The sequence below is a fragment of the Amphiprion ocellaris genome, chromosome 12 (genome assembly GCF_022539595.1).
Source record: "Amphiprion ocellaris isolate individual 3 ecotype Okinawa chromosome 12, ASM2253959v1, whole genome shotgun sequence".
Lineage (NCBI taxonomy): Eukaryota > Metazoa > Chordata > Actinopteri > Pomacentridae > Amphiprion > Amphiprion ocellaris.
The window spans coordinates 2,468,136-2,484,936 of record NC_072777.1 but is presented as its reverse complement, the minus strand read 5'-3'; the positions used below and the strand labels follow the sequence as shown (position 1 = coordinate 2,484,936).

The 16,801-nt window shown below is 36.6% G+C and overlaps 2 long non-coding RNA genes across 2 annotated transcripts in view; both read left to right on the top strand.

Moving 5' to 3' along the window:
- LOC118470180 (uncharacterized) overlaps window positions 1-8,022 on the top strand; it is a 54,417-nt gene extending 46,395 nt beyond the window's left edge. The window contains exons 3-4 of the long non-coding RNA XR_004847202.2: window positions 5,988-6,160; window positions 7,801-8,022. This is a non-coding gene — a long non-coding RNA (uncharacterized LOC118470180). The remainder of the gene's footprint in view (window positions 1-5,987; window positions 6,161-7,800) is intronic.
- Window positions 8,023-10,865: 2,843 nt separating this feature from the next.
- The window catches only part of LOC129350221 (uncharacterized), a 46,437-nt gene continuing 40,501 nt past the window's right edge, over window positions 10,866-16,801 (top strand). The window contains exons 1-3 of the long non-coding RNA XR_008603569.1: window positions 10,866-11,082; window positions 12,724-12,948; window positions 13,598-13,712. This is a non-coding gene — a long non-coding RNA (uncharacterized LOC129350221). The remainder of the gene's footprint in view (window positions 11,083-12,723; window positions 12,949-13,597; window positions 13,713-16,801) is intronic.

Below are 16,801 nucleotides of genomic sequence, written 5' to 3'. Positions count from 1 at the left end.
CAGTGCTATTGGGCGGTAGTCATTTAGGCACGTGACAGCTGACTTCTTGGGCACAGGGATGACAGTGGTTCTTTTGAAGCTGGGAGGGATTACTGCCTGGTCTAGAGAGATGTTAAAAATGTCTGTGAAGACTTCTACTAGCTGATCAGCACAGTCTCTAAACACACGCCCTGGTATATTGTCTGGGCCTGCAGCTTTCCGTGCACTGACTCTGGAGAAGGTCCTCCTCACATCAGCTGGATGAAGGTGGAGTGCCTGTTCACCTGGGGGAGGAGGGGCCTTCTGGGCTGGTATGTGGTTGCTAGCCTCGAACCATACAAAGAAGTGGTTCAGTCTGTCAGGAAGGCTGGTGTCACTATCTATGGCCACTGGGGAGGTTTAATAGTCTGTCAGGGCCTGGATCCCCTGCCACATGCGCCTGGTGTCTCTAGTACCACAGAAGTGATTTTCTACCTTCTGTGCATACTGTCGCTTGGCTCTCCTCATGGCCTTGGAGAGCTCCGCCCGAGCTGCTCTGAGAGCTGTTCCATCTCCAGAATGGAAGGCTGTATCCCTCGCTCTCAGACATGCACGGACCTCAGCTGACATCCACGGTTTGTGGTTAGCACGTGTAGATAGGATTTTGGTTTTCTTCTCCAATCTTTCTATTTTTAACAAAAGCTGCTTTTCCTGTCATTCCACTGAGACGGTTTCCTTCTCTACAAGTAGAGACGAATCTATAATACTGCAAAAGTTAAAACAAACTATTTTCTTGTGCAAGTTGTGTTCATTTAAAAGTGCGAGTTTAATTTTAATGCCTGTAAATCCTATAAGTGCTGCATTAAATAAAGCAACTAAACATGAAAACTCACTTTCTGCCTTTTTAAATAAATAACAGCAGCAAAATAAAAAGCAGCATCTTATATATTTATCCTAATCTTGAAGCTTTTATTGGATTTCAATAGTCACGTCCTATAAAAGGTTTTACTATCTGCAGGGGTGTTGTCATGTCTTTTGTCTCGGCAGTGATTCCAGCGCCATCGTGCTTCGGTTGCTCTGTTTGTTTTTACTGCTGCAAACATTAAAATGGAAAAACTTCTCAGATGACCAAAACCTCTTTTGGTTTTTTCTCTCTGATAAACGATGCCGTCATCTCTGGGAGGTAGAACTTCTGCAGGACAATAATCGGTTAACTCCAGAAAGACTTTTCTTCTCTTTCCGTCTTTTTAAATCCAAGTTTTCCACATGAAACCCAAAACAACCCACTGTGGTCTGCAGCTTTTCTCTGGCCGAGGCAGGTTTCTGCTTTCAGGACGCCGTTAAGAAAGAGTTAAGTCTCATTTTTCTTCACTGTGGTTCATTTTTCACCGTTTCTATGGAAACCGTGAACCTTCTGTGCAGTTATAAAACCACAACTCATAAATACAAAACATTTCTTTAATTATTTCTTGCAAGAAAAAAGCAAAACAAAAGCTGGAATCAACATGTGCAGCATGTTTCCACAGGTGTTGCCAATATCTGGAAAAATGTTTGCTCCATTTCCATTTTTACAGCCTCTACTAACTGTTTTAGACACGACTCTGCAGTAGAACAATGTTTCTCCATGCTGGATGTATCTCCAACAACCTGCTCCTCTGTTCACTGTTTTTGTTTGGATCAATTTTTGTCGTTTGGTAGCTCCTTTGTTGTCTTTTTGTGTCTCTTTGTGGTCATTACAAAATGTAATTATTGCAAATGTTTCATTTTTGTTGATTTTTTTTAAAACAATGAGACACCTAGAATAAAGTGATTTTGCTGCAATATCACAGAAAGTTGAATTTCTTTCATTATTTCACAAAAAATTTAATTTGTAAACTGAATTCAACAGGTACAAAATATTTTTAAATGCTCACAGTAGTTGCCAACACTGAAAAAAGCTCTAAATACCATAAATATTTTTATAGTTCAGATGAAAATTAAGAATTTTTGTCATGTGACTGTTGATTACACCTGAGTCATTCATGGCTTCAAAGTTGCACGAAGAGGTGCAGAATTTTTTTACTTTTACAAAACCTAATTACTGCAAAAACTTCTTTTTTGTTGATTTTTTAAAATTGAGACATGTAGAATAAAGCGATTTTGCTAAAATGTCACATTTCTAAGCAGGGATTTGTTTGAGTTTTCTGACGGATTGGTGGATTCTTTTTTTTTTTTTTTTTACAGTTTCTGGTTGATGAATGTCGTCTCTTTGGCTAGCTTTTATAAAAAATAACCTTTACAGAGCCACTGGCAGATTTTGCAGTTCACAGGGTTCACAGGGAAGTTTACTGTTGTTGGAATCTTCTGCTATCTCTGATTGTCGCGGAATCATCTGATTAAAATAACATGCATAAAAAAAACGTCGGCTGGAATAGGGGAATACGAAACACGACGACATGATAAACATCCAGACCTGAAACTTACTTCCTCCTTCATTCCTGCTGATCTGAGAGCAGCAGAATTAGGCTTTCTTTAAGTGAAGAACAAAGGTGAATCTTCCACCAGCAGCAGACAGGAAACCCAACTCTCGAGCACAGCTGCGTCCTTTTTCCAGATGTCTCCAACTTTGCGTCTATGCATTCAGCCCGTCTCACCCTGGACTACCTTTGTCCCTGCCATCAACCCTCCTCCCCACATATCTGCTCACCAGCTGGGCTCAGATGGCTGAAAGCTGCAGACGGGATGAGTTTTCATATGCGAACACAAATAGCCACACTCAGAGCGACCCGCTGCTGCTCCGCTTTCCTCCCCGAGTCAAAAGATCTTTCTTTTTTCCACATCTTTCCACTGTCAATACGAAACAGATGCCCTGAACTCGCCAGACAAACACGGGTTCTGGTCAGAGAAGGTCAGGAATTTGGCTGTTTCTCTGCACTAATCCGATTAGTGTTTCTTTCTCTTTTTTTCCCTCCTCCTTGTTGTGACTAATATGAAAGTGATTAGAGAGCAACTTTTGGCAATCAGGAAAGTTTCTGATAGAAACAGGACACTTAAATAACATTTAGTCATGTTTGAGCTGTAGTTCTCTTGATGATGCGATATATCACAAAGCGAAGAGGAAATCCACAGCGACTCGTTATGTTTTACACAACATACGATGCTTCCTGGTTAATTATGTCCTTTAAAGTGAAGGTTTGCATGACCTATAGGCACACAAGGAACACATTAAACTGCTTTCATTCTTTTATTTGGTTCCTTCTTTCCTTCAGTTTGCTGGGTTTTTGTGCATGTAAAAGCTCTGCAAATTTTAATTTGTTGGAAAATCTAAATTCTCCAGGTAGCCTGTGGTACGTCCTGTGCTTGGAATACCTCAGGATTAATCATGTTCTTGACAATTTTTTGTCATTTTGGACAACTTTTGTTTTGTTTTGGACAATTTTTGAGTCATTTTGGACAACTTTTGTTTTGTTTTGGACAATTTTTGAGTCATTTTGGACATTTTTTGACTTTCTTTTTTGATAAATTTGTGTCGGAGGTAGATAGTAGAAAGTTTTTATGACCTACAGAGACACAAGGAACACATTAAACTGCTTTTGTTCTTTTATTTGGTTCCTTCTTTCCTTCAGTGTGTTACATAGCTGTTTTTTGTGCATGTAAAAGTTCTGCAGTCTCTTCAGAACTTCAGATGATTATTGATTTGTTCGTCTTTTCCATCAACGAAGCCAAAACACAATGGGAAGTCCTAAATTCTTCAGATATCCTGTGCTGTGTTCGCCCACCTTGTACTGATTTCACTTCCATGTTGTTGCTCAATGTAGACTAAACTGTACCAACATCTTTTAGCCAGAATAGAACCAACAGAGCTGCTTTCACTTTTATGTTGCATGACACAGTAATGTAAACCTTTGCTGTTTTGGATATCCGAGGTATTCATTGAGGTATTTGCTGTATTTTTCTTCATTTTCTTGACCTTCCCGTGTTCTTTACATATGATTTGTTCTTGCTCAACATCGCTGGTCCTAAATCTAAAATACTGCTTCCAAACAACACATAATTTCGAGGGACAAGCTCTTTTCCTTGTGCTCCAGACATTTTATTTTGGCTGTTTGCTCACCATTATATATCACTCTTCTACTCTAGACTGCAGCCGCAACATCCAGGAAAGTTTTGCACAGACTTCTGCTGTGAGGCAACTCCGCTAACGTGAAGCTAAAACATCTGGATCGCTGCTGGTTGTTAGCTTAGCTCAAGTTGATCTGCAGCAGAGTTTAAGAACAGCAGATTAATAATTCATTTATTCTGCAGCCCTGCTAGAAGGGTGTAAAACATGGAAAAATGTAAGAATCCTGTTACTTACCTGTGTAAGAAAGTCAGAAGTTAGTGGCCTTGCTTGTCCAATACATCATAGACAGTAAAGGTGCATTTAAAAACTTACTACACAGTTTGTTTTTGGTCCACAACAACAAAATCGCCACCTTCCGCCTGCCCTGCTGATCAGATTTGTCTTCATGCGACTTCTTCCTCTTCCCCAAACCAAAATTCTATTTGATGCATCGCCATTTTTAAACCGTTTAAGATGAAGCTCGACACAAACAGGATTTCCATCCTAACCCGAGTGTTGCAGGAGCTCTGGGAGCAGAGCATCACTGCACGAGGAGACTACTTCAACAGAAATGGCAGCAAAATTTGAATCAGGTGCAGTTTTTAACATTTATAGACTCAGTCCTGGAACTTTTTGATCACGCTTTGCATGTTTCACTTTACAGCAGACAAAAGTTTTAGCATGAGGGCAAATAAATGGGGTTGCTAGAGAGTAAACTGCCCCAAATCCTAACTAATGTTAGTCTACGCTAAGGGAATTATAACTTGGAGGACTGAAACAAATGACATGAACCAAAACAAAAAAGAGACAAAAAAAAATTAGACAAAAAAATAACAAAGTGACAAAAACTGGACAAATGACAAAAATGTGACAAAAATTACACAAAGGAGACAAAAAAATGACAAAAGTGTGATACAAAACAACGAATAAAGCAAAAACACAAAATGACAAAAATAAGAGAAAAAAAACAAGCCTGACAAAAAGGAAACACAAAACGACAAAAATGAGAAACAAAGTGAGAATACAAAACAAGAAATTCTTCCTCGCCATGGCAGTAATGTTCACTCTTTTCCCTTTGACTGACAGCGTTTAATTTTAATAATCTAGAAAAAGAAGTAAATCCACTTTTCGTGAGCAAAACAGTTGCCAAAAAACAATACGTTAAGTCTTTATTTTTTACCTCAGTGCAAAACAAAAGATCTTTGTAATTACTCACAATGTACCTGTTAGCATATTAGCATGCTAATATTTTGTAATTAGGACTAAAAACAAAATACAGATGATTCATTAAGTTAACGTGAAGATATTTGGTGGTAAATGAATATTTAGACTGAACAAAAAAATAAAATTAACAGCTTGCATCAACCAACTTCTTAAGAAATTATGTTGCTCCAACAAACTATATCGAATTACAGGAATTAATGTTTCCCCTACAATCAATGGTATGTTAAGCGACCACTTAGTCAATATTTGGAAGCACAAATACAAGTTTTAAAGTTTTTAAGGCTCTGGAATCCTGAAATCAAGGTGTAGCAACATTATCATGCCAATCTAATTAATTTACTGCAGTCTGGATTTTGGTTTAATCCAATTAATGTCAAAATTTAGGTTTAAATCGCACAAATTATTAAGTTAGTGTAATTACAAAGACTATGATGTCAACACAACTCATCAACACAGTGTTCGCAGCTTAAAAGATTCATTTAAAGCAAAAAAATTGGATTATTTTGGGGGTGTTTTTGTGGTAACAGTTCCCCTAAATGACTTTTTAGAGTGCAAGGCTACTTTTGTTTAATCAGCTATTTCATTCTACCGCTAATGATGGCTCAAATTTAATGAAATATGTTTTACACATTACAGTAAAACTTTGCAATTAAATAACAAGGAGAAAGGTGAAGCATACCAACCGTTTAAAATCACTTTACTCTTATATTTTTTTTACTTTCAGGAGGTTCGAGTTCTCACATTTAGGTGTTAAATCTGCGATCTGTGTGTCCGGACTGTGTTGTTTCCATGGCGACGGGGAGGACATCGGCAAGTTGACCTCCGACCGAACTGTGACCGGAGCTTCTGCCGGGCTTCAGCTCCGGTTGACTCCCCGACGGTGACGTAGCAGCCGAGGTGTGTGTTTGTGTATGTTAGTGTGTGTGTTAGTGTGTGTTGGTGTGTGTGTTGGGGGGTAAAAAGAGGGTAAATGTGGGGTCACGGGTCGGATGGAGGATTCAGAGGATGTGAAAGTTGGTGGGCCTCACGAGTAAACAGAGCTGCAATGTGACATGGGAATGTGTGATTACTTTCCCATCCGGTTACTCTTTAAATGCTTACTTTCATACCTGCGGACCAGAGGGGTTAGAATCATTTTAGTTCAGGTTAGTTCCACATTCAGCCCAGTTTGATCTCCAGTGACCAGTAAAATCACAGCATAAAAACCTAGAAATAACCACAACTCCAAATGTTTCCTTTGTTGTAGTGCAAAAAATTACATAATGACAAAATTTACAATCAATGAATCATCTTTTTACAAAACAACAACCCGAAATTTCTTAAGAAAAATAGGTGCAATAAAGAGACAAAAAAAGACAAAAAGTTAGAAAGTGACAAAAAAAATGGACAAATGGCAAAAACAAGCCAAAAAATGACAAAAGCGAGAAACAAACATTAAAAGTCAGACAACAAAGGACAAAAAAAACAGGACAAAATATTACAAAAATGAGACACAAAACGAGACAAACGACAACAAAACAAAAAAGCCAAAAAAGAAAAAAATGCGACAAAAAGTGACAAAAAAATGGACAAATGACGAAAACAAGACAAAAAAATGACAAAAGCGAGAAACAAAATGACAAAAAATAGACTAACAACACAAGTCAGACAAAAAGGAAACAAAACAACAAAAACATGAGACAAAAGGACACAAAACAAAAAAGAGACAAAAAAATTTGACAAAACATGGACAAATGACAAAAACGATACCAAAAATTAAACAAAGGAGACAAAAATGAGAAACAAAATGACAAAAACAATACACAAAACAACGAATAAAGCAAAATGCAAAATGACAAAAATAAGACAAAAATCACAAGCGAGACCAAAAGGAAATACAAAATGACAAAACCGAGAAACAAAATGACAAAAACATGAGACGAACAACAAAAATCAGACATAAAACAACAAAAACAAAATTTTACAAAAATGAGACACAAATCGACAAAAATGAGACAACACAAAACAAAACAAAAACAGAGACAAAAAATGTTACAAAAAGCAACAAAAAATGGATAAACGACACAAACAAGACAAAAAATGACAAAAGCGAGAAATAAAATGACCAAAAATATAGACAAAAACAATACAAAACAACAAAAATGAGAAACAAAAACATGAGACAAACAAGTCAGACAGAAAAGACAAAAAACAACAAAAACAAGACAAAATATAAAAATGAGACACAAAATGACTAAAACAAGACAAAAAAACAACAAAAGAACAACGAACAATCTAGTATTTTACTTTATGATCCAAACAACTTGTCATGGTCTAGAAATGATTTTAAATTTATAGTTTTACTAATTTACAATCTGCAGTTTTTACACTTTGAGGACCGGATTGGACCCTCTGGAGGGCAGCTTTTGGCCCGTGGGCCTCATGTTTGACACCGCTGCTGTAGATGATAACTAAAGACCTGAAGGAAGCTGAAGGAATAAAATGTTTCTGGTATGATCTGCAGCTTCTCTTCAACGCTGTCTTCGTCGTTCCCTCAGCCTCACCTCCGGTCACTCCAGACGCCATAAATCTGAAGGAAAGCAGCTCAGAGAGCTTCACCTTCACCGACGTGGGGCTTCTGAAGGATCGCATCCATCAGCTCGGTGGGAACCGAAGCCGAGTCCGTCCGCCAGAGGAAGGGAAAACAAATACGAGAAGGAAAAAAAAAATCAAGAAGCATGAGCTCATCACCTCAGACTTGGACGGAGGGAAGTGCACTGAATGTGAGTTAAGAGATGTTCTTGTATTCAGTCGCACAAACACAATAAATTATGGAGCTGAAACCTTCAAAATAAAATCCTTCTTGGCAGAATAACAAGAGGAGGTGGGAAAATCAGAAAACTGTGACTCCTAAAGTGAAATTAATGCTTTAGCGAAGTATGTTGAGGTTTACCTGCCAGATCACCGTGGCAACCGCTGCTGCTCAGCTTTACCTGCTCTGGAGGAGCTTCAGAGTTTGGGACTTAAATCAGCTGTAAAAAGCATCTCTTTTCCTCTCAGCTGAGGTTTTATTTGCAAACCTGTTGAACTGTGTGCTACAAATATCACCGAACAACCATATATGTTGTGTTACTATGGTAACCCACATATATTTAGTTGATGATGCAGAAAATGCATCAATATGTTCATATATTTGCATTTTAAACTGCTGGTACTGCAGCTAATAAAACACAAATTAGAAAATAATCAATCTATTCATATTTATCACATAAAATATTTAATCAGTAACAATAATTTGACCTTAAATGGGCCAAAAAACAACCTGATATATTTAATTATGGGGCATTATCAGACCTGAATGCACTTCTTTATTATCGTGTTTAAGTAAATTAAGTTTCTGAGCTCTATAAATGTTTATAATCTACATTACAGGTGGAGTTCACATGTTTGCAGAACAGAACTTAAAGTGTTGCAGGAGCACTGGGAGCAGAGCATCACTGCACGAGGAGAATAACTCAGCAGAGATGACAGCCAATCAAAAATGAAGGTACAGTTTTATTGTGTGTGTTTTTTGTTTTAACAGGCGTCTCTGAACTGTCAGATTGCATTTTGCGTCTTTTACTGTCAGTATTGCAGCAGAAACAGGTTTGAGGATGTGGAGAAACGAAGGGAATGGGTAAACAGCATGTGGGGTTGCTGGAGAGCAAACTTCCCCAAACTCTGGTGACCAAAAAAACCCCAAAAATCTACAAAATAAGAAATGCACTCTTTTAAAAACAAATGTTTAGGTTCAATAACAAGAAAAGACAACAGTTTCCATCATTTTTTTTTAAGTTAAGACAATGAACTTATGTTTAAACTATACTGAGTTAAGAAAACTAGTTTTTCCTGGACAATGAATGGAATTTTAAATGACCGGTAGCACAAAGTCAAAGTCCAGAAAAATGAAGGTCCAATTTAATTTAGATTTACTTAAATTTGAAATAGCTTTGCTCACTGTTGCATCAGTTGTGCACATTGGACTGCCAAATGGCATTTTAAGATGAGAACTTTAAAAAACATCTCTTTAACTAGTCAATGGCAACAAAGTCTTTCTACTTGCAGCTTTATTGGTCTATATGTGTAAGAATTGTGTATTTTGGATATGTCACTTATTACAATAGCAATATATACAATATTATCCCCAATACAATATGTACTCCTGTCCAAACAAACCGTTTTCACAAAGCATTTAACTTTAATTTCTCAGTAAATTAACTGTTGAGGTAAAAAAAAAACAGTTGGTTGTTGAAAAACTCCTTAAATCCTTAGAAACTCTCATGCTAATGAAGATTTTAAAATCAAACACTGTACATCAAAATAAACATCCTCCCAGTGAAGCATGGTGGTGGCAGCATCATGACGTGAAGCATGGTGGTGGCAGCATCATGACGTAAACTGCCCCAAATCCTAACTAATGTTAGTCTACGCTAAGGGAATTATAACTTGGAGGACTGAAACAAATGACATGAACCAAAACAAAAAAGAGACAAAAAAAAATTAGACAAAAAAATAACAAAGTGACAAAAACTGGACAAATGACAAAAATGTGACAAAAATTACACAAAGGAGACAAAAAATGACAAAAGTGTGATACAAAACAACGAATAAAGCAAAAACACAAAATGACAAAAATAAGAGAAAAAAAACAAGCCTGACAAAAAGGAAACACAAAACGACAAAAATGAGAAACAAAGTGAGAATACAAAACAAGAATTCTTCCTCGCCATGGCAGTAATGTTCACTCTTTTCCCTTTGACTGACAGCGTTTAATTTTAATAATCTAGAAAAAGAAGTAAATCCACTTTTCGTGAGCAAAACAGTTGCCAAAAAACAATACGTTAAGTCTTTATTTTTTACCTCAGTGCAAAACAAAAGATCTTTGTAATTACTCACAATGTACCTGTTAGCATATTAGCATGCTAATATTTTGTAATTAGGACTAAAAACAAAATACAGATGATTCATTAAGTTAACGTGAAGATATTTGGTGGTAAATGAATATTTAGACTGAACAAAAAAATAAAATTAACAGCTTGCATCAACCAACTTCTTAAGAAATTATGTTGCTCCAACAAACTATATCGAATTACAGGAATTAATGTTTCCCCTACAATCAATGGTATGTTAAGCGACCACTTAGTCAATATTTGGAAGCACAAATACAAGTTTTAAAGTTTTTAAGGCTCTGGAATCCTGAAATCAAGGTGTAGCAACATTATCATGCCAATCTAATTAATTTACTGCAGTCTGGATTTTGGTTTAATCCAATTAATGTCAAAATTTAGGTTTAAATCGCACAAATTATTAAGTTAGTGTAATTACAAAGACTATGATGTCAACACAACTCATCAACACAGTGTTCGCAGCTTAAAAGATTCATTTAAAGCAAAAAAATTGGATTATTTTGGGGGTGTTTTTGTGGTAACAGTTCCCCTAAATGACTTTTTAGAGTGCAAGGCTACTTTTGTTTAATCAGCTATTTCATTCTACCGCTAATGATGGCTCAAATTTAATGAAATATGTTTTACACATTACAGTAAAACTTTGCAATTAAATAACAAGGAGAAAGGTGAAGCATACCAACCGTTTAAAATCACTTTACTCTTATATTTTTTTTACTTTCAGGAGGTTCGAGTTCTCACATTTAGGTGTTAAATCTGCGATCTGTGTGTCCGGACTGTGTTGTTTCCATGGCGACGGGGAGGACATCGGCAAGTTGACCTCCGACCGAACTGTGACCGGAGCTTCTGCCGGGCTTCAGCTCCGGTTGACTCCCCGACGGTGACGTAGCAGCCGAGGTGTGTGTTTGTGTATGTTAGTGTGTGTGTTAGTGTGTGTTGGTGTGTGTGTTGGGGGGTAAAAAGAGGGTAAATGTGGGGTCACGGGTCGGATGGAGGATTCAGAGGATGTGAAAGTTGGTGGGCCTCACGAGTAAACAGAGCTGCAATGTGACATGGGAATGTGTGATTACTTTCCCATCCGGTTACTCTTTAAATGCTTACTTTCATACCTGCGGACCAGAGGGGTTAGAATCATTTTAGTTCAGGTTAGTTCCACATTCAGCCCAGTTTGATCTCCAGTGACCAGTAAAATCACAGCATAAAAACCTAGAAATAACCACAACTCCAAATGTTTCCTTTGTTGTAGTGCAAAAAATTACATAATGACAAAATTTACAATCAATGAATCATCTTTTTACAAAACAACAACCCGAAATTTCTTAAGAAAAATAGGTGCAATAAAGAGACAAAAAAAGACAAAAAGTTAGAAAGTGACAAAAAAAATGGACAAATGGCAAAAACAAGCCAAAAAATGACAAAAGCGAGAAACAAACATTAAAAGTCAGACAACAAAGGACAAAAAAAACAGGACAAAATATTACAAAAATGAGACACAAAACGAGACAAACGACAACAAAACAAAAAAGCCAAAAAAGAAAAAAATGCGACAAAAAGTGACAAAAAAATGGACAAATGACGAAAACAAGACAAAAAAATGACAAAAGCGAGAAACAAAATGACAAAAAATAGACTAACAACACAAGTCAGACAAAAAGGAAACAAAACAACAAAAACATGAGACAAAAGGACACAAAACAAAAAAGAGACAAAAAAATTTGACAAAACATGGACAAATGACAAAAACGATACCAAAAATTAAACAAAGGAGACAAAAATGAGAAACAAAATGACAAAAACAATACACAAAACAACGAATAAAGCAAAATGCAAAATGACAAAAATAAGACAAAAATCACAAGCGAGACCAAAAGGAAATACAAAATGACAAAACCGAGAAACAAAATGACAAAAACATGAGACGAACAACAAAAATCAGACATAAAACAACAAAAACAAAATTTTACAAAAATGAGACACAAATCGACAAAAATGAGACAACACAAAACAAAACAAAAACAGAGACAAAAAATGTTACAAAAAGCAACAAAAAATGGATAAACGACACAAACAAGACAAAAAATGACAAAAGCGAGAAATAAAATGACCAAAAATATAGACAAAAACAATACAAAACAACAAAAATGAGAAACAAAAACATGAGACAAACAAGTCAGACAGAAAAGACAAAAAACAACAAAAACAAGACAAAATATAAAAATGAGACACAAAATGACTAAAACAAGACAAAAAAAACAACAAAAGAACAACGAACAATCTAGTATTTTACTTTATGATCCAAACAACTTGTCATGGTCTAGAAATGATTTTAAATTTATAGTTTTACTAATTTACAATCTGCAGTTTTTACACTTTGAGGACCGGATTGGACCCTCTGGAGGGCAGCTTTTGGCCCGTGGGCCTCATGTTTGACACCGCTGCTGTAGATGATAACTAAAGACCTGAAGGAAGCTGAAGGAATAAAATGTTTCTGGTATGATCTGCAGCTTCTCTTCAACGCTGTCTTCGTCGTTCCCTCAGCCTCACCTCCGGTCACTCCAGACGCCATAAATCTGAAGGAAAGCAGCTCAGAGAGCTTCACCTTCACCGACGTGGGGCTTCTGAAGGATCGCATCCATCAGCTCGGTGGGAACCGAAGCCGAGTCCGTCCGCCAGAGGAAGGGAAAACAAATACGAGAAGGAAAAAAAAAATCAAGAAGCATGAGCTCATCACCTCAGACTTGGACGGAGGGAAGTGCACTGAATGTGAGTTAAGAGATGTTCTTGTATTCAGTCGCACAAACACAATAAATTATGGAGCTGAAACCTTCAAAATAAAATCCTTCTTGGCAGAATAACAAGAGGAGGTGGGAAAATCAGAAAACTGTGACTCCTAAAGTGAAATTAATGCTTTAGCGAAGTATGTTGAGGTTTACCTGCCAGATCACCGTGGCAACCGCTGCTGCTCAGCTTTACCTGCTCTGGAGGAGCTTCAGAGTTTGGGACTTAAATCAGCTGTAAAAAGCATCTCTTTTCCTCTCAGCTGAGGTTTTATTTGCAAACCTGTTGAACTGTGTGCTACAAATATCACCGAACAACCATATATGTTGTGTTACTATGGTAACCCACATATATTTAGTTGATGATGCAGAAAATGCATCAATATGTTCATATATTTGCATTTTAAACTGCTGGTACTGCAGCTAATAAAACACAAATTAGAAAATAATCAATCTATTCATATTTATCACATAAAATATTTAATCAGTAACAATAATTTGACCTTAAATGGGCCAAAAAACAACCTGATATATTTAATTATGGGGCATTATCAGACCTGAATGCACTTCTTTATTATCGTGTTTAAGTAAATTAAGTTTCTGAGCTCTATAAATGTTTATAATCTACATTACAGGTGGAGTTCACATGTTTGCAGAACAGAACTTAAAGTGTTGCAGGAGCACTGGGAGCAGAGCATCACTGCACGAGGAGAATAACTCAGCAGAGATGACAGCCAATCAAAAATGAAGGTACAGTTTTATTGTGTGTGTTTTTTGTTTTAACAGGCGTCTCTGAACTGTCAGATTGCATTTTGCGTCTTTTACTGTCAGTATTGCAGCAGAAACAGGTTTGAGGATGTGGAGAAATGAAGGGAATGGGTAAACAGCATGTGGGGTTGCTGGAGAGCAAACTTCCCCAAACTCTGGTGACCAAAAAAACCCCAAAAATCTACAAAATAAGAAATGCACTCTTTTAAAAACAAATGTTTAGGTTCAATAACAAGAAAAGACAACAGTTTCCATCATTTTTTTTTAAGTTAAGACAATGAACTTATGTTTAAACTATACTGAGTTAAGAAAACTAGTTTTTCCTGGACAATGAATGGAATTTTAAATGACCGGTAGCACAAAGTCAAAGTCCAGAAAAATGAAGGTCCAATTTAATTTAGATTTACTTAAATTTGAAATAGCTTTGCTCACTGTTGCATCAGTTGTGCACATTGGACTGCCAAATGGCATTTTAAGATGAGAACTTTAAAAAACATCTCTTTAACTAGTCAATGGCAACAAAGTCTTTCTACTTGCAGCTTTATTGGTCTATATGTGTAAGAATTGTGTATTTTGGATATGTCACTTATTACAATAGCAATATATACAATATTATCCCCAATACAATATGTACTCCTGTCCAAACAAACCGTTTTCACAAAGCATTTAACTTTAATTTCTCAGTAAATTAACTGTTGAGGTAAAAAAAAAACAGTTGGTTGTTGAAAAACTCCTTAAATCCTTAGAAACTCTCATGCTAATGAAGATTTTAAAATCAAACACTGTACATCAAAATAAACATCCTCCCAGTGAAGCATGGTGGTGGCAGCATCATGACGTGAAGCATGGTGGTGGCAGCATCATGACGTGAAGCATGGTGGTGGCAGCATCATGACGTGAAGCACGGTGGTGGCAGCATCATGTTGGTCCACTAAAATCCTTCTTTTTCTTTAAATAATCAACTGGTTGCAGGAAAAAACAGTCAGCATGTGATCAGTAGATGATCTAAATGCTCCACAGAGCTCTGACTGACTAAATGTAGACATAAGCAAGAATAAATGGACTAAAAAGCAGATTATTCCTCAGATCTTGAGGCCACCTGGTGAGAACTTCTTCCACCTTTCTACATGAAGAAGAGCAGTGATTCTAGAAGTCTGTGCAGGAGACTCTGGAGTAATTTGTTCCACATTTCCTGCTCTGTAGTGATGCTTTGAGCAGATTTTCATGTCTTTTGTGCAGAAATCTGTGCAAAAACTTCGAACTAGAATAAACCACAAAATCCCAGTTTCCTCTCTGCCAATTTTTTTTTCCAGAAGGGAACACTTGAAGAGCACAACAATTCTCTGTGAGCCATGTGTAGAAAAATACACAAACCAAAACAAAACAGAGGGGGAAAAACAACTTCTGCAGCCGTGATTAGCCAGAACCGACTGTTAGATGATGTAGGAATGCAGGGAAACTGGGAAAAATGCAAGGAAAGTGGAAAAAAGGAGTCAGAAATGTGAGAAAATGAAGAAGATTTTAGAGTCTGGGTCACTTTTCTCTTCACAGAAATGCAAACGTGGGTTTATAAGGTTAAACTGACACACATTCTGCTTTCGTAAGCGCTCTGCAAACAACCAGATACATCTGTTTTCTAAATCATGCCAAACATGTGACTGGAGAGGGAGGCAGGTTCTGGTTGGGCTGGTTTGGTCTGACGGGTCGCAGTCTGACTGCTGATGTTGGTGTTCAAAGCTTCTGTAACAAATTAAAGGTCTGAGAAACCCGAACGCAGCCGCGGTAATCGTCCTGGAACGATTTCCAGCAGAGAACGAGGAGAAACGATGGTTTTGTTCTGCAGCTGTGACTGTTACCTGAGTCCTTCTAGAACTGGAGGACATTTGGGCTTCAAAATGTTTGAGAAATAAACCCGTTGGTAATAAACTATCAAAGGCTTGATTGGCTCAGCTTACACATCAATGGTACCATTATTATTCCATCCATTACTGCTGACTAAGAGGACAAACTTACTGATTAAAAAAGTCAAGAAAGAAGTCAAAAGAATTAGTCTGATCCTGATAATATGAAGTAGAGTGAGACATTCAATCAAGGCTGACAATTTTATGAAAATATGAGAAATAGGAGAGAGGACATAGCTTTGCTCGAGCTGTTTGACGACAAAAAGGAGACACAAAATGAGAAAAGCAAAACACAAAATAACAAAAATCAGACAAAATGAGAAAAATGAATAGAATAGCCACTTTATTGTCAACTAGAACATACACTAGTTGGTGCACATTATGACTGAAATTCCGATGCAACAAGCTCACCATCGGACTGCTAAATACAAAAACAACAACAACAAAAAATGTCTAAATAGAAACAATTCCAATATATACATAACCAACTATATAAATATATATATATATAAATATATACACACACACACACATAAATATAAATATAAATAATATATATATTTATATTTATATATATATACACACCTGTAAACATACACATCCACACATATTTCTTTTACAGTGAAGATGTGGCATCAGTATCAGTATTGCACGTGAAAAATGAGACATAAAACGACAAAAACGAGACAAAAATAGAAAAGCAAGACAAAAAAATGCAAAAATAAGACACAAAATGAGAACAATGAGACATAAAACAATAAAAGCAAGACAAAACAACAAAAACAAGACAATTCGACAAAAATGAGGAACAAAATGACAAAAAAGAAGACATACAACAAAAACAAGAAAAATTAGAAAAACAAGACACAAAATGACAAAAACAAGACACAAAATGAGAAAAACAAGAAACAAAACGACAGAAACGAGACACAAAATGACAAAAACGAGACAAAATGAGAAAAGTTTTCTTAGATTTGGTCCTCAGGAGAAGTACATTTACACAACAACTGCATGTTTTAGTATTTTTCACGTGGATTATTTGAAATTTCACATAAAATGTCGTCTAGTTCTGGAGCGGCCCACCTATTAAATCACGTGACCTTTCTGTAGACTTTGTGATTACTGGATGCTATCGTCATGTGTGACTTCAGATTTGTCCGTGTTTGCTGA